This window comes from Cyprinus carpio, chromosome A8 (assembly GCF_018340385.1).
Source record: "Cyprinus carpio isolate SPL01 chromosome A8, ASM1834038v1, whole genome shotgun sequence".
Classification (NCBI taxonomy): Eukaryota; Metazoa; Chordata; class Actinopteri; order Cypriniformes; family Cyprinidae; genus Cyprinus; species Cyprinus carpio.
Window position 1 is genome coordinate 311,222 of NC_056579.1, and position 19,050 is coordinate 330,271.

The 19,050-nt window shown below is 37.0% G+C and overlaps 1 pseudogene; it reads left to right on the plus strand.

The window, feature by feature from the left end:
- The window catches only part of LOC122145985, a 35,042-nt pseudogene extending 17,948 nt beyond the window's left edge, over nucleotides 1-17,094 (plus strand).
- The last annotated feature ends 1,956 nt before the right edge of the window (nucleotides 17,095-19,050 follow it).

Below are 19,050 nucleotides of genomic sequence, written 5' to 3' on the forward strand. Positions count from 1 at the left end.
ACTTAGTCTGGTCTGATTGTGTAATTTACATCTGGGGCTAGAAATTACATCTCGCAGCTGGACCCATATTAAGTGCTTTGACCCTATTTCAAAAAGATTGCGTTTCTGCAAAACTGTGTCAATGTGTGGCCGACATTTTCCTTTCTCTTTGTCTCTCTTATACCTATCTTTTTTACTGTCCTTTCCTGTCTCTGTGTATTTTTTGCTCTCTTCCTGTTTTTCACTCGCTATAGCAAGTCTTCCAGCCAGTGAAACAGCTTCCGTGAACACTGAAAACATAGATGAGGAGCACACAGATTGTTGTGCTGCTTGCTGGTAATAATATACGCACACATACATACCCATTATAATTAGAAACAGCATAAGACACTACAGTACATTTGTCATTGTGTTGTCCTCCGGCTTACTAATGAAAGTTGTTATCAGCTATAATGGAGAGTCATCCCTTAATTTCTCAGTTGCAGCTCCTTATGTTCTCTTTTCTTTATATTCTTTGTGCTCTTACAAGTCAGTTTATTACTCTGAGTTCTTTGGCTGTCTCTGTTTCAGTATCTGAACAGGATCTTTTCATTTTGCCATAATTTTGCCAATTGCTCTGTGTTGTGATTGTCTTTGAGCTCACTGTCATTTTGTTATGTTTTGTTCACTGTCCTTTGACTTCAGTGCTCGCATTATGAAGATCCCGTTGCTGGTGAGGTCACTGTGAGGAGGAAAAACTAGTAGTTCAGGGTCCACCAACTGGATATATAAACTTTGCTTTTTGTTTAAAGCATAAATCTAGCAAAATTTACCCTTGCTTAAAGGTTTATGCTTAAAACAAAACAAGAAATTTGTCATTGGGGCAGTAAAAATTTAAAATGATTAGTTCACCTAAAAATTGAAATTAGCTAGAAATGTATTCATCCTCAGGTCATCCAGGATGTAAATGAGCTTGTTTCTTCATCACAACAGATTTGGAGAAATGTATCAAGTAACTTTATATCATTTGCTCACCCATAAATCCTCTGAGGTGAATGGGTGCCGTCAGAATAAGACTTGAAAATTTCTATAAATTTGTTCCAATGAAGAAACAAACTTATCTACATCTTGGATGACCTGAAGTTGAGTAACATTTCAGCAAATTTTCATTTTTGGGGGGAAATATTCCTTCAATAAACTTAAGATATACTCTCTGAAATAAGTCTTATCTTATGCAGTTTTGCTTTTCAAGTACATTTCTATTGTTTTAAAGATATTTAGATATTTTTACCAAAATAAAATATCTGTATGTACGATACATCGTCTCAAGACGATGTATCTTACAGATAATTTATTCAGGCATAAAGGACAAAAATACAGATTATGTAAATCATTTTTTTGCAGTACATGTCCTTTATAACAGCTTTGATCACTCGGGGTTCATGACATATTGTTCTGGACTTTATGTATATCCATAACATATATTTTGGTAAATATACATACATATCATTTACAATAATATATACATGTGTATAATGGAATTTTTTATTTAACTGTAAAAAAAAAAAAATCTATACAGTGATTAGTACTTTTGTGTGTGTTTGCTTAGTCGTGCCCTGCGCCGCTGGAACCGTTGCATCCGTAGAAACTGTCGTACAGCAGTGAAATCTGTGACATTCTATTGGTTGGTCCTGATCCTGGTCTTCCTCAATACGGCTCTCAGTGCTTCAGAACATTATAACCAACCAGACTGGCTCACAGATGTTCAGGGTATGTAGGGTGTTTCCAAACATCACTTTACTGACATGGCATGTGTACTGTCTCACAGCATCGGCCACACTTTTATTTATAAAACTCTATTAGCTGATGTTTTCTTACTGCTGTGTCTCTCCTGAGGTTTAAAGAAGGAGTCCATTATGGTGTTACCAATTACCTACATGTTGACAAAAAGGTTGGGCTGTGATCACGTCTATATACTATATCCGCCTCTTTCTTTTTCTGTCTCTCTCATAGATATTGCCAATAAGGTTCTTCTCTCGTTGTTCACGGTGGAGATGTTGTTGAAAATGTACAGTCTGGGGTTGCAGGGATATTTTGTGGCATTTTTTCAACCGTTTGACTGTTTTGTCGTGTGCGGTGGATTCTGGAGACAGTTTTCTTGTGGAGATGGAGATCATGCCACCTCTCGGCATCTCAGTGTTGCGCTGCGTCCGCCTGCTTCGGATCTTCAAAGTCACACGGTACTCAGGCCTCCTAAACAATTTCGCCACTTCCTCCTGCTTCGGGCAATAAGCTAACTCTTTTTAAAATGCCTTTTTTTCTTTTTCAGGAAACTGAATATCATATAAGCTGTTTTATTTTCTATTGATTTTTTTTTTAGGTTTCTAATGTTTGCAACTCTGTCAATATAGAGCATGTCTAAAAACTATGTGTGATTTTGTTATTTCTAGAGAAAAAATTAATTCCGCTTTTCTTCTGGTGACTTTTTGTTGTGTTCCTGTTGTTTCTCTCTCTTCCCTATCACATTTCCACCCTGCTAATTCTTGCCCCTCTTGTCCTCCTCAGCCATTGGACGGCTTTGTCCAATCTGGTGGCATCTCTTCTGAACTCCATGAAGTCCATTGCGTCCCTACTGCTGTTGCTCTTCCTCTTCATCATCATCTTCAGTTTGCTTGGCATGCAGCTCTTTGGCGGAAAGTTTAACTTTGACGAGACACAAACCAACGAGAGAGTACCTTTGATTCCTTCCCTCAGGCCCTGCTCACCTGCTTTCAGGTAATAAAACTCCCCTACAATTGTGAAACATCATGTTGTGTTATTTAATAATCAGAAAAATAATTAAAAATCTGTAATGTACATGCGTTTTTTAAAGAAGCATGATGCATTTAAAGTATAAAGTTAAGGAAGTCTTTTGTTATTAAGGTTTTTATGCTAAATGTAGGTCCTTTTTTTCTCTACAGATATTAACAGGGTGAAGACTGGAATGTAGTAATGTATGATGGTATCATGGCATCAATACGGCGGCCCATTTTTTCCCTGGAATGATCGTCTGTCTTTACTTTGTGATTTTGTTCATTTGTGGTAATTGTATCCTTTTTCTATCTGAAACCATTTGTTCACTTGCTTATTTATTAGGCTTTCATTTTGTTTATCTGATATTATCAATGAAACACCAACAGTGTTTTATTCATTTAAATTTATTACATTCATCATATACATTGGATTGATTAAAGCATTCCCCGGGAATCAAACCCACAGCCTTTGCATCATTAGTTTCATGCTTTACTGTTTGAGTTACCAAAATGCAGTTATCTACTAGTTTCCAACTTAACACTATTTCAACAACGTTGTTCTTTGATTGAAAAGCAAACATATCTTTCCATCCTTAGTGCAAATGCTGATTTCTGTTTTTGTTGTTGATGTTGGTCTTGGTTTGTTATCTTTCTGTTTGTATGGTTGTTGGATCTTAACCTCTGCTTTCTAAGATATCCTGCTGAACGTCTTCTTGGCCATTGCTGTTGTCGACAACTTAGCAGGAGGGGATGGAGACAATAGAAGATTGAGTGTGTTTTTAAACCATCTCAGATCATATTCAATCTCACCTCATCTATCTTTCTAAATATACAGAATATGCATTTATCATTCTTAAAACATACACTATGTGGGTACAAAGGTACACACTCACAAATCTAAGATACTAAAATCCCATTTTAAACATAGAAAAAGAAAAAAAGAAAAGGTTTAAAAGAAAAAAAATCTATAACAGACACCTTACGAACTTTCATTAAAGCAAAAGGGGAGATTAAACCAAATGCTAAGACATTCTGACATTCCATGTTAAATTGTCATTTCAACATTTTACTGAAATTGTTATGCTGATAATGTTTTTTGCAAAAGTGCAAAATAGAAGCATTTCCAACCCACTGTACTGTATATGCAAAAACCAACTAAAATTATGACATGCGGTTCTGTTGATCCTGACAGAGAAAAAAAAGAGGGACAGGGTGAAGGTGAATAGAGAACAAAGAGGTGAAGGTATGGAAATCATTAAACTCCTCCGTCTTTGTGTTTGTTGAAGAATTGTCACACTGAGGTCTTTCTTGAATTCTGCTTTCAACAGGTGGACATAGATGATGAGTATGAGGAAGAGGGAGGAGCCTAAAGAGGGAGATGATGGAGGTAAAGTCCACAGACATTAGTCAGCATATTGCATTTGGAACAGTTTGTTCATTCTGAAAAGTTTTGTAATGATTTAGAAGACATTTGTGACCATGGTTACCTCATCTTACAGCACATACTCATTGCACTAACAGTCCCTGCTTGTTGAGTGTTCTGTTCTTCTCTGCTAGAAGAAGGGATAACTCAGCTCAATGTTGCTGACTTTGCTCCTCCTAAAGAGAAAGTTCTACCAATCCCAGAGGGCAGTGCATTCTTCTGCCTCAGCAAGACCAACCCGTGAGTGTGCACTTTGAACCACTCACACACTATTACAAGACAATGCTTGTCCATTATCCCCCCAAAAATAAATTCTGTCATAATTTACTTGTGTCATTCCAAACCTGTAGATTTTCTTTTCTTCAGAACACAAAAAGAAATATTTTTTTGTTTCTGTTTTTCGTCCATACAATGGAAGTCAGTGGTTATCAAAACTGTTTGGTTACATTCTTCAAAATGTCTTCTTTAGTGCTGAAGAAAGTAGGTCATACAGGTTTGGAATGACTTGAGGGTGAGTAAACAAAATACATTTTGGGTGAACTCTGATTAAATCTTTGTTACTATGGTATATAAAGATATATTTGTGTAAATATTTTCTTTATGTAAAATCTTTATGCAAGGATTCCAGGTATTCCCACAACTATTCCAAAAATACTTTTGGGGGGAAAAAAATCACTTCTTTGTTTTTTTAAAACCAGTCATATAACAGGATTTTGCGTTATGGCACAGAAATTACTTTGCCTTTTTTCCCCCATATAGACTACTATATTTTTGCCACTCACTCCACCTTAAACAATATAAATAGGTATTTTCCACATATTTTCACCAGGAATGTGTCAGGACAAAGATCTGGAGTTATTTTGTCAATAAAATAAAAATGTTTGGCTTCTCAGATAAATTTCACCCTATGTTTCAGTAAACAAGTCAAAATCTCTTAACTTTGTTAAGATAAATAGTGTAAAATCATATCTTATTCAAATCTGTTTTATTTTTGTAGTTTAAACAGCAAGAATACAAGTTTTTCCCCTCTGTTTACAGACTCAATTGCAAAATCTGGAATTATTTGGGATGCAACACCAATGTACCATAATTCAAAATATATGATAATGTATGGAAATGTAATCCAAATACACTAAATCTTCACTCACTCATATAATGATATTGATATAATATTTACTGAGTGGTTGTGGACAACAGCATGGTCATGTTTTTATCATTTAAAATTTTGGACCATGTAGCACAACACACAGCTAAGCTAACCACAATCTCATTTGTGCCTTCCTCCAGAATAAGAGTGGGCTGCCATACCGTGACCATCACCCACATCTTCACTAATCTCATCCTGGTTCTTCATCATTCTCAGCAGCATTTCTCTGGCTGCGAGGACCCTATCAGAGCTCACTCCTTCAGGAATAATGTGAGTTTCCTGCTCGCACACAAGCAGCATCGTAAGTAGCTATTTTACTGCAGCTGTCCCGTCTAGTCTTGGCATATTGGACGAGCCTCTTTATTGCCAGCTGGGGAACGGCTATCCCTAAATCAGCTGACCCATCAAACACACACACACACACACACACACACCACACACACACACACACACACACACACACACGATTGGTTACCTAAGTAGGAAATGTTCTTTGATCAGCATCCTTGTTAGTCCTGGACAACAACACTGGGATCAAGCAATCAGAATTGGGATTTGGGGTCAGGACTGGGGTCCAAAGGGCCTGAAAAAATGGCTATCAAGCTATTATTTTCCCTGAAGGTTTCAGAAGACATTATGGAGAGGGTTCAGGACCATGATTGTTTGGTAGGAATCTCAACAGCAATGGATGCAAACAAATCTGTCACCATACATCCTACATGTGCGAGTGATAAATTTTTTATATATATCAGGGGAACTGATTTTTTTGCTCTTCTACAGGTTGTGGGGTTATGCTGATTATGCTTTTTTACTTCTATATTCACTGTGGAGATCTTACTGAAGGTACCGATCAATCAATCACAAATATTTTTGTAAACAAACTGAAGTGTTGTAATGCCCTCATGTTTTTTCAAATCCCTTCCTTGCCTTTTCTCTCTGTAGATGGGACCGCCATGCATGGCGCTTTCCTCCATCAGGGTTCCTTCTGTAGAAACTGGTTTAATTTGTTGGATCTTTTGGTGGTCAGTGTGTGTCTCTGATCTCCTTCTTCTTACAGTAAGTCCACTACACTCATATATCAAAAGTTCCCTATTCATAATTAGTGTGACAATCTGTGAGATATCTATGTATGGGATCAGTGTCTCTAAGTGTATGCATCGCCCTTCTGGTTGATTGATAAATGAAGATGGCTCCTATATCCAGCTTTGCATGCAACTGCAAATGGATGAAAACTAATAAATACATAAAAATCGATGTACAAATGTTTTTACCTATTAATTTACATATTGATAATAGTTTACTTTGGCGCATAATTGTATGAAAAAAGGTTGAAATACCTGGCTATTCACTCTGACAAGGTGAAAGGGGTACTGAGGTTCAGTGCCTTGATTGATTAATGAAACCCATATTGAATCACACTGTGTTAAGAGGACATTGACTGATGAGATATGAATACCAGTCTATGCATTTATGCGTAACTAAATCCACACATACAAATTTTAAAACCTCTCTATTCATTTTGCTCTACTAGTTTCAAGTGCATGCATCCTGTAGTGAAGATCCTAAGGGGTGCTCAGTAGTTCATGAGGCCTCTGTCGAGCGATCATCAACAGAGCAAAGGACTAGAAAGTCCGTCCACCTCAGCATAGGTACATCTTTTAGTGTGTTTGGTGTCTGTGCTTTATCTGCACATGTAGTTGGCGGCAAAGGTTTGAAAGGCAGGAATATAGTAATATTTGCCAATTTATGACAATATTTCATTGGCAGTTGTATTTCTTACCTTTTTTTTGCCCTTTTTCTTTGCCTCCTTTATCTTCATATTTACATTACTCTAAAATCTTTAGTACATGCAAAAGTTTGGGCTCTGTAAGTTTTTTTGTTTTGTGTTTGAAAGTAGTCCCTTTATGTTCACTAAGGCTGAACTACTTGATTTGTAAAAATACAGTAAAATATAGCAGTATAAAAATACAGTCATATTGTATTCTTTATTACAGTTTTTAAATGTAAATTGAAAAAATTAAAAAACAAAACTAAATAAAATACAATAAATTTAAAAAAATGCTGATTTGGTGCTCATGACAACTTTGTAGCGGATTAATAGTGCTGTGGAAAACCATGTAAACATTTATATTTAGGATTATTTGATTAATAGATTAGTGCAATAGAACAAAATTAATTTGAAATAGAAGTCATTTTGTAACATACATCTTTACTGTTACTATTTGACTGAATGTAAAAAAGCGTCCTATAAATTAAACAAAGTCTTACTGACCCCATACGTTTGGAATGTTAGTGTAAATCTCAATTATTCAACAACAAAATAGTTTGGAGTGTTTCTCATGCCATTGTTATTGTGCAACTCCATTTCTCTCTCTCTCTATCTCTGCTCTCTCTCTCTTTGTGTAGTACTGTATATGTAGCATGTGGTACAGTGGTGTTGTTTGTGGCGATGATAAGAGGACCATCGGGGAAACATCATGATCGTCACCACTCTATAACAAGTTCATGTTTGACTGCATCGGTGTTCAGCTTTGTCAAGAGTTTAAAAACGACACAGGAAAAAGGCTTGGTCTAAATACCTGTGGGTTACCCACAAGGTTTAACAATTAGCATATATAGTAGATTACTAATATGTACTCCACTGTACTTTGTCAATGCAGTATTACTGTTGTATTTTGTAGGGGAGGGGAAATACGTTTGCCACAGATTGACTAGCTAAAAACACTCCAGAAACAGTGCAAGCTATGCCAGATATGTTTCTGCACTCTCACAATTATAGTTTAGAATTCTGTTCTTACACGATTGAAACACAGTGGTGCGAATTTGGGTAACATGTTGTGCCTACAAATTGGTTGTGTGTGTTCGTGTGACACGGGGCACATTTGTGGTTGTATAAAAGATGGAGATGTGAGTCATCCAAATGGTGAGAGAGAGGGCTCTGGATATCACGACAGTGAATTCAACTTCGATCTAATGTACTAGATGGGGAATGACTGGCCCTGTTTACAGCTCCACTTTGAGGGTTGGCAAGCGGTGATGTCTGCTACTTCTGACATCTTCCTCCATATGTCACTGAAGGTCACCAATGACCAATGCTTTGTTACCAATATGTAAGCCACATCCTGTTTTTCCGTTTGCTCAGGAATCTGGCTCTCCCATTAAAGTCCATTGATGCCAATGCAGAGAATCACGGGCCCCCATTTACAACTACCGTGTGGAGATCTCTAGATTCATTATCGTATACATCATCTATCATCGCCTTCTTCATGATGTAACATCTTCGTGGGTTTTGTCATGAATGCACTATTTCCTAAATTCTGTGAGCAAGGAGACGGCTGAGTTCAAGCGCCTGTGTGAGCCTGGGACCCCCCACAAAATCATCAGTGTGTGGAAGAAAGGCTATTTTTAAAGAAATATTTTAACATGTTCCAGTATTTGATACATTTTGCAGTTGTAGGGTAGGAGTTCACAACCAACACTTCACCTCTGTAATCATTGAACATACGATTTTTCAAAGGGTTGGTCGTCGTATGATTTTTTGTACTAATTACTGTATATAAAAAATTGTTTATTGATAGACAGAAACGTAGAAAAAAAATCAGCATCAATAAGAAAGGATTTCTGAAGGATCATGTGGACACTGAAGACTAGAGTAAATGGCCGCATGAAAATTTAGCTTTTGCCACACAGAAGAGAAATAAATACATTGATAATCTATTATAATAGTATGAGTGTAATAATTTTCACAATATGAACATATTTTTGTTTTAAAAAAAGGCAACTTTGATGAGTTTTGTAAAATACTTTTGTTCAATAAACATTAAAATTTTTACCAACCCCACACCTTTAAATAAATTGTATCATCTAAGTAAAAGGGATTATTCAATAAAAAAAAAAAAGGCTTTTATTCATCCACAGAAACAAACAGTGGTGTTTCAGACCAGAATGGAGTCCAAAACAAATGCATGTTTGACTAACTAGGCATTTTCCTATTGCAGTCTAAGTGTTATGTTGCACAGATAAATCGTCTTAGAATATGAACTGAAAATTGTATTAAGAGCAAGTATATAAGATTTCATGTTGACTTTTCATTTTGAATAATAGCCCGTTTGAGATGAGTTGTGCACTATTGCAGTCCAGTGTGTATTTTTCACATTACGTCTGCTTCTTTTTGTTACTTACAGAGACAGTGTGTGGAATATGCCCTAAAGGCCCAGCCACTGAAGCTGTACATCCCCAAAAACCCAGTGCAGTACAAGTTCTGGTCTATAATCAACTCCACAGGGTTTGAGTACATCATGTTTGTGCTGATTCTCCTCAACACTGTTACTCTGGCTGTGCAGGTAAACAGCTGAGTCTGAAAAGTCTTACAAAAGCAGTATAATCAGCATGTAGAACCACAGACAAAGTCATTTTAGTCTATTTTGGTATTGTGAATCTGAGCTTATATGAGCATACTTAAACTCCAACATGAACTCTGAGGCCAGTGCTGAAATAGTATTGAGAATAAAATAGTATTGAGTAGCACCATTTGAGAAAGAAGTCAGCTGCACTGAAACATTTGAAGAAGGCCTCCATAAATTAACATAAATCTAAACATATAAGTCAAATGCTGAATGTAGTATCACACTCTTTCTGGATTCCTCCACAGCACTATGACCAGTCCAAATTTTTTAGCTATGTGATGGACATCCTCAATATGGTTTTCACCGGCCTTTTCACTGTGGAGATGATTATTAAACTGATGGCTCTCAGACTCAGGGTCAGTCATTTCACTTGCAGATGTGATATGTGTTTACCATTCATTCTGAAGCTTTATTTCATCTTGAACATGTCAAGTATGTTCTTCTTAATATCTGGTTGATTTTTAATCATTTTTTTCTGTTCTTCAGCATTACTTTGTCGACGCATGGAATTCTTTTGATGCTCTGATTGTGGTGGGAAGTGTGGTGGACATTGTGGTTACAGAGTTCAGTGTGAGTTTCTCTTTTCCTTATGCAACCAACAAGACAGGAATAGATATGGTTCTATAATATACGCTAAATGTGCACAGATTACTTGCCATAGTGTGCAGTTCAAGTTAAAATCAGTGGTAATTTTTTTTCTGTCTCAACTATCATTTCAGTCTTATTAAATTCTAATAATGTGTTTAATGCAGACATTAGTTAACGTATACAGTAGTTCATTTTCTCTTTTCTTTCTCCTTAGAGCTCAGAGGACAGCTCTCGTGTGTCCATTACTTTCTTCCGCCTGTTTCGGGTAGTGCGACTGGTGAAGTTGCTCAGCAAGGGAGAGGGCATTCGTACCCTGCTCTGGACTTTTGTGAAATCACTCCAGGTCAGAGGACAATGATTACTAAAACATTTTTCATATTTTGAGCAAATGTTGTAGTCTAACTGTTCTTGTTGTCCTTCAGGCCCTGCCGTATGTTGCTCTTCTGATCGCTATGATCTTCTTCATCTATGCTGTGATTGGAATGCAGGTAATTGAAGGCTGGGAAAATGTATATATATATTTTTTTTGTTATATTTTTAGTTTATACTATTTCTATTATTGTTAAAGAAACAAGTAAACCATTTAAAATATAATAAATGCTTTATTCATCAGGCATTCGGAAAGATCGCCATGCATGACCACACACAAATTAACAGGAACAACAATTTTCAGACTTTTCTGCAGGCTGTACTGCTTCTTTTCAGGTGAGAGAGTGTGCTTTTCTGTCACTCAAAGTCAGAACAGAAGAGCATGGTACTAGCCACATCAAGTTCACGGATTTGATTCCTAGAAAATGTATACCTTGAATGCAATGTAAGTTGTTTTGGATAAAAGCATCTGTGCTCTTCATGTGCAGGTGTGCAACAGGTGAAGCATGGCAGGGGATCATGTTGGCCAGTCTTCCGGGAAAGCGCTGTGACCCAGAGTCAGACTGTGAACCCGGGGAAGAATTCTCCTGCGGCAGCAACATTGCCATTGTCTACTTTATCAGTTTCTTTATGCTCTGCCTTCTTGGTAAAACGCTGTTGTTTTTATTAAATTAACTCTATTCTTCATAACTTTCCCTTTATAACTCCTGTCATGCAGTTACATTGTGGATGTATGATTTCCCAGCTTTATTAAAAATTAAAAACCTAATGAAGTTTTTTTTTTGATCTTAACTTGTTAATTTTTTTTATAAGAAAACTCTACATTTTAACTTTTTTTCTAACAAATGAAACTATAAAATAAATATTTATACAGAAAAAAAAAATTCATTGTTAATCTCTGTTAGTTATTATTATGCAAGGCACGATAGCCTTTTGTTGGCTGAAATGTTTTCAGTGTGATTTGCATGATGAAATGCAAATGTTTGTCTTTGTTTTGCTTTTTCAGATTATTAATCTGTTTGTTGCTGTCATTATGGACAATTTCGACTATCTGACCCGTGATTGGTCAATTCTCGGGCCACATCACCTGGATGAATTTAAAAGAATCTGGTCAGAGTATGACCCTGAAGCCAAGTAAGATTATCAGTCTCTCTCTAATGCTTTTTTATTTATTTTTTAGTTTAATAAATGTGTGTTGTTTTCCAGGGGTCGTAAGATAAAACATTTGGCTGTGTTTGAGGTGGCTTGCTCCAGGATCCAAGCCGCACTTGGATTTGGAAGCTGTGTCATCACCGGTGGCTTGCAAGGTACAGATACACACACAAAATCCACTGGTATGTTCACTTCTTCTTTCTCTCTCCGCTATATTCCCTCTCTTTCTGTAGAGCTGGTTGCCATGAATATGACTGAAAAGTGAGGGTACGGTGACCTTCATGCCCACCCTGTTGCACCACTGGCACGAACTGCTCTGAAAATTAAAACTGAGGGTCAGTATGTGTATACACACAACACACACACCCTTTGCATACGCATTCCACTGTCACCTCTCTGTTTGAAGTAAAGGTATTCATATGAGGGTCGTGCTTTGCATATAAACACTGGAGGTTTCTATTGCTTGTCATAATTTTTTCCTTTTAAATTAAACATGTCACTTGAATTTCAACCACAATACAGGCCCTAGGTACATGCAGAATAAAAATATGCAGTTTAAACTGTTTGAAAATGAATAAAACAATCTGTGTGTAGAAGGGGTGATGGTCTTAGGGTAGCTGTCGTACGCTGCCTGTGGCTGTTCGATGTTGTTCTCAGGGAACCCTGATCAAAGAGAAACGAAGAGTTGAGAATCAGCATTAAGAAGATTTGGAAAGTGGGAGAACAAAACCCAAAATTTTTGGATGAGGTTATTCCTCGGCCACCCCCTACTGTAAAATTCGTTCGCCTGGATTACATTTACTTTATCTAGTTCTTTAAATCAGTACAATTACACACAATGCAAAACCAGGGGGTTTGGCAAAATTCAGAATTTATGAATTGTCTCCCATTTAAGTGTGAATTTGAATTCATTTTCTATAGCCTACAGAATTTTGAGTTTTTAAATGGAATAAGGAACTTACTAAATTGCAATTCCTATTTAAACTGTGATTTAAAAACCATCCTCAATTTCAGTTCTGAATGCTGCAAAACCCAAACAACACAGTTACACAGAATCAGAAACATTTTTCAACTTTTGTGCTGTTTTATTTGCAACATTCTTATGTTGGTTATTTTTACAGAGGAGGAAGTGACTGTGGGTAAAGTCGAATTGCCACATTCTTGATCCAGGACTATTTCAGGAAGTTCCGGGAAGGAAAGAGATAGTGGGTCTGGGAGAGTCAGAGAATGGTAACCCTTTAGCTCTACAGGTAGATCTCTATCCCCCAGCTTCTGCATTTTATTTCTGGAGAGGCTTTATCTGGATACAATAATACCATTTGTATTTGTTAAATCACACATTTTAAGCAAAATGTGCCGGAGGCTGATGCCTTGTCCATTAGGCCTGCTGGGCCCCCTTTAGGTTGCTGTAAACTCTGTTGAATGCTGGGCCAAAATGTAGCGCCGGGTCTGTTTGTTTTTTTTTTATTATTTATTTATATATATATTTTTTTTTTACATAATTGGTGTCTGGAGCCTGATGTCTGTGCTGTATGTATTGTGCCTGATTGTATGTATTGTATATCTCAGCTGTATGGTGAGCTGCATATATGGATACTGTGGCATCTGTCTCTGTTCCGTGTGCATCTGTGTCAGGCGGGGCTGAGAACTCTGCAGGACCTGGGGCCAGGAAATGAGACTGGCCTGAACGAAGATCTGGAGGAGGAAGAGGAGGGCCTGGAGGAGGAGCGAAGATGAAGATGATCCCTGTTATAAGGTGCTTATCACTTGGACCATTAATCTTATTTTGGAGCACATTTCTGCAAAAGTGTAATTAGCTGTTTTTCAATCAATTAACTGAAGCACACTAAGTTCATCTTATAAATGTGCTGAATAGAAAATAGCCCATTATATCCAAATTGGTGAGAGACAGAAGGATTAGATCATCATTCAGAGTAATAGAGGCACTTGCGCTAGTTGAGGATATGGATGGTAATAATTGAGTACGCAGACAGGAGGCAAGATATTAAGGTAAGGGGTATAGAAGTTTGGACTGAGGATTTTGTGGTGCAGGTGTAGATGTGTGTTGGTTTGGTTGGATGCATGAAATTAGTATATAAACTATTGCATTCCCTTCCCTTAGACATTGGAGTTGCCAGCATTCATCATATACTGTATCTAGGTGCATAATTTGTTTACACGTCAATCATAGAGTGTAAAAGTGCGCCACCTGTAGGGTAAATTGAGTAATTTGTGCTCAAAGGAAAATAATTTTTGCAGCACACTTTTAAAGTGTTGTGAGTCCTTGCACTGTCAGCAACATCAAAAGGCTGGGGACCCAAGTGGCACTTGAACCCACAATCTCCAGCTCCAAGAGATTTTTGATGACCCTTATCCATTACGGCCACTTGTTTTTGATTTTTGTTAAAAAGGCAGATTTTTCAAGGCACTTGAACCATATATTCGGTTCCACAACAAATGCTAACATCGGCCAGTCGCTTCTGTGTCACATGAAATTTGGATAGTTTTTGGTTTTGTTTTTTGATAGGTTAGTCTTCAGTGTAATGTTATCATAGTATTAATTGTTATATTATGCTTATTTTTTAAAAAAAAAAACAGCATTTATTTGAAATATTAAGTTTTTTTGTAACATTATAAATGTCTTTGCTGTCACTTTTGATTAATTTTATGTAATTTTTTTCCAAAACAAATTGAGTTGATTAATTTTATGTAATTTTTTTCCAAAAATTATTGATATGATTTAAAAAATTTTATCTGATTTGTAATGATTTTGTTTTTGAATTTTATATTTTTTTTATGTAATTCTGTTGTTGTTTTTCTACTACTCTCATATTGCTGGCATTCTTAGAACGAAATGTGGCTATGCAGGCCAGCACTGAGCCCCCCTCAAGGCCCAACCGGCGCTCCTCCTCTTTGGCCACTACTCCCAGCGGTGCTCCTCTTTTCTCTGTCTCAGGCGATGGCATCCTAAATGGGGGACTGGGACGTAGGAGCTCCTTAGCAAAAACACCAAATGGGAACGGCACTCTGGAGCACGAGAACTTTAGAAGAAGAGACAGAGCATGTGCGTCCCTCCTCTCATTACCAACCACACAAGAATGGTGTGATTGCCAGCTGCCCAGGATGTAAATCTAGTTGTTTGGTAATGTATTTATTTATATTATACCTCATATGTTAGTTTATGGGAATTTATTGGTAATTTATTTTTACATACTGTTTTTTTGTTTGTTTGTTTGACTGGTGTGTGTGTTTGATAGACCATCATACTACAAAATCCCAAGGTAAGCATTCAGCACAGTCCTGCAGAACCACCCATTACCCTTCTACTGTTCCTGTCCTGCTCCTGTTCTCACCTCAATCTCCTGCCTGACGACTGGTTTCCTTTTTTCTCCCTCAGGAGAGACTCCAGGGACAGATTCTCTTCTCCGCTATCTCGGAGAGAGGAAGATGGTGAGTACCCTGGAGAGCAGCGCTTCTATGGAAAAGATGAGGACAGTGAGAGTGTCCATCTCCATAGAAAGGTACTCATAAACGTCTCACCTGTGCCTGAATGAAATCAAATTCATATTTGGAGGCTGATTAATTTCATGGACTTATAATCTATAAAATCTTTTTTTGTCCTCAGGCAACGGTTACTCCAGAGGACAGCACAATGTGTCCCGGACATAGAGACATGTATGATGGACACTCTATGAGGCACCCTGTCTATGGTAATCATTATGGAAACAGTTATGGTTGAAGGCAGGAGGACAGCACGGAGACGCCTGCTGCCAGCAACACCTACTGGGTAAATTAAATCAGTTGTGATTTATTTATTTAATAATTGTTATTTATAATATTGTGTGTTGTAATAAAGGCTTGTACTGAACTCGTAGAAGTAATCTGTACAAATTTCACTGCTTTTCATTATTTTTTGTCTTGTCTCAGCGAGAGAAAGGCTTTCATTTAACATACAGTGTTTAAACGAAGGCAAGGTAGCAGCGATGATCTGCCCATCCCAGGACCGTACCATCATACACAGAACGACCTCCCCACCCTGCAGAGTGCGTTCACAGGTAATATTACTTTATAGCATTTCTTGTCCATGGACACACTATCAAATAATTGTGTTTATCTTCTCCAACGTTACATCTTTTCCCTTTTTAAGTTCACACATGGATTTTTATTTATTACATTGTATTTATGTTTTATTCGCTGAGTAAGGTGGCATGGATTATAAAATAAAACATTAAAATAAATTACATGAAAATAATTCCGTTTTTGTCAAATGAAGATCACATTAAAACTTTTTTTCTGCTTTTCAAATGCATTTGATTTTATAGTTTGTTCCCTTTTCCCAGACCCAGGCTTTCAATTGAAATATTAATTAAATAGTAATTATTTTAACAACTATGAAAACAATCAAACTGCTAAATAAATGTACTTATCTTAATATGCATTGTGTAAAAATTATTTTTTATATATTACATATTACATTTCGCATATCAATCTCAAGTATGTGCTTCACTAACACTGCTCAGTAAATACATTTTTGAAAAAAGTTTATTATGGGCTAATTGTTGTGAATATATGTGACCATATGTGAGATGTGTGTGTGAAAATATTAAATTATGTATTTATTTAGGATGCATAAAATGTTACTTGTGAAATTAGTCTTAGCAGAAGAATTCAACATGCTTAAAAATGTTCTACAAGGATTTAATTTTCCAGAAGACCACAGGGTCTAAGCTGCCTGTAGATGAAGAAACAACTTATCTTTATACAGTTCACAGTTCTTGTTTGTCAACTGCTTTGTCAACTGAAGCGACTCCCTTGAATATTAACGAGTCACAACATTATGAAAGTGAGTTTGAACAGAATCTATGTGACTCAGTCTTCCTTTGTTTCTTTCTCTCCCTTTTAGGGATACGGCAGCTACGATTCTCGTCAAAGCAGCGCTAGATCGTCTACGGGTTCAACAGCATCCTGGGCAAACACCAGCCCTCGACGGGGCCCCATCTCCTCTACGCTCCCCTTATCCTGGTAGAGGAGGAGGGAGCAGGAGAGGCATCTGTGGGCATCTGGGACAAAAAGGCCAGTGCCGTCGGAGTGCCTGCGTCCGGTTTCGGCATCCCCGGTATGGGATGGTACTTCGGTACCCTCTACAGGTTTGAGGAGGGCAGCCATATAGAGCTACACTACCCTCAGAGTCCCCACCCAACTCCAGTTCCTCAATACAGTGAGAAGCGTAGAGGCAGCGCTGACAGTCTGGAGTTGTGACAGCGGTATGAGCAGAAGAAACACTAAAGCTGAGAGCAACATTACAAAAATATCAAAATAACATTACAGACAAATTACATTTTGACTACATCAATATGTTACAACGTCAAAGGAACATTACTTAACAACAACATCTAAGCAAACACAGGAGCTCCTCATAAAATAAGTAATGCTGCTGTATTAGATGTATAATATAATATAATCCAGTTATAATTAATATATTATGTTATATTTAATATTGTATGTATGTATGTGTTTGTATATAAGATTATATATGGACTTTATATTAAAGAAAATTATGCTAGTAGAAATAATGGAATGCTAATATATTTAATAAAAAAACAATTTAAAATATTAAAATCGAATACAATAACATTCAATATATTATGAATATATATTTATTCCTGTGACGGCAAACCTGATTTTCAGCATATCATTATTCCAGATCTTCAGAAATCTATTCTCATATGCTGATATGAACTATTTGCGAACATTATAATGTCGTTTACTGTCACTTTTGATCAATTTGATTAATTTTTGCTTAGTAACATATTAACCTCTTTAAAAAAAAAAACTTACAGACCACCAAACGTTTGAACATAAACATATATTCCTCTGAGTTTGACATGTATAGGGACAATTAGTCACTCCAGATCTTTCTCTTTTGGTCTTCCTCTAGGTCTTGATCTCTGAGGGTTTGGGGTTGTATGCCAAGGTGACCCAAATCTTGTAGTCCTTTGCCAAGCGTGAGATTGCAGATGCCTGTCACACCTGACGCATAGATGAGATGGAAAAGTGCTGCAAGTGATCTCTTGAGTCGTGGGGGCCCTGGGGAGAGCCAAGTGCTTTCCTGACCCACACAGACATGTGTAGTTTCAGCCCTATAACAGTGATGAGAGCCGATCAGGAGCCACCACGAGGAAGAGGAACTGGCTGACGAGATGACTTGTTTTGACATTGTGTTAGCTCTTTTTTGAATACGACATCAAAAAGACACAATCAGGTCATCATAGGTGAGCAACAGTATCCTGACTGACCAATCAACATGTTCTGAGTCAAAAGAAAGACTGGTGAGAAAAAGAAGGTTTTGCTCTGAAATATTGTGACCAGTTCATGCTCATATGTGGGAAAAGAGACAATTCCCATTTACCCTGTCACCACATGGCAGTTTTTTAAATTCTTTCTTTTAGATTCAGATATCTGAAAGGACTTGTTTTACATAAAACCGCTTTATCATGTTGAACATGTTTTTATATATGTAATGTGTTTTTACACTCCATCAGTCATTCGTGTCTGCCCGGCCGGATGGTCGGTGTCTGTTTATTTGTTAAACCTCATTTTACAGGATGGATTCTCCCACCTGAAAACAGATAAACAGTATTTTAATTATTCAAATAAATATTTTAAGAACGGTATTATAAAATATTGAAATAGGTAACGACTTGTTAACATGCTTGTTCACGGTCGACAGGTTGAGTGTCTGCGCTATTTTGTGTAAACAGTATGTTGTGTATTTTTTTCCAGTTTTTTTTTTCCATGATAGGCTCCAGGATTGGCGTAATCGTCTTTGAACATGGTTTCAGTCTTTAAGTGGTGTTTGCTCCAATTCCAGCTTAATATTACACTTTAAAATAAAAACATGATATTGTTTAGCAGAAGCAAATTACTTGTGTTGGGTTGCACAGACCCTGGCCAGAATTTCAAGGACACTTTTTAAGACAGTAAAATAAAAACAAAAAGTTATTTAATTTTCTATTTTGCTACTATTATTTAATAGTTTAATTTTTTTTTAATTCCAAGTTTTTTATACATGTGGTTGAGTTTGGTCATATTGCTGATATCCTAGCCACTTATAGTTGGGATTCCTTTTACTCGATTCACAATACCCATATAGGAGAGCCAAAGCAACAGTGATCTTCTCAGAAGGAGAACACTGTGTCCTATCCATGGGTCTCA